Source organism: Charadrius vociferus, unplaced genomic scaffold (genome assembly GCF_000708025.1).
Source record: "Charadrius vociferus isolate BGI_N301 unplaced genomic scaffold, ASM70802v2 scaffold37, whole genome shotgun sequence".
NCBI lineage: Eukaryota > Metazoa > Chordata > Aves > Charadriiformes > Charadriidae > Charadrius > Charadrius vociferus.
The window spans coordinates 1,584,526-1,584,936 of record NW_009649457.1 but is presented as its reverse complement, the minus strand read 5'-3'; positions in this window follow the sequence as shown (position 1 = coordinate 1,584,936).

Sequence of the window (411 nt, the reverse complement as noted above, 5' to 3'; positions counted from 1 at the left end):
GGTTAAAACCTGGGGGTACAGTTCCCTTCCCACTTTCCAGCTACCCCAAAGGAGGAGAAACTTACCCTCAAACCAAGGGAGAAGGCAAATACAGCCCAGGCTCAGCCTGAAAAGCTCCATGGTCTGCCAGCACAGCGTGGGGGAAGGAGCCCCCGAAGCCTCTCGCCCACGAGGATCACCAGGCAGCCAGCTTTTCCCCCTTCCTCTGTCATCCACAGCAGAAAAACCTGCCGGGGGAAGAAAAACTCTTTTGTCTTAGCGCTGGAGACTTGGCAGTCGGCTTATCAGCAAAGGATCAGCTTGGAGACGCTGTCTTGGTCGGCAGTTATCCCTTAGGAGAAATCATATGACGAGACAGGATGGGGGGGGACGGCACTGGACCGAGATGCTCGCAGCCACCGGCTTGGCTCC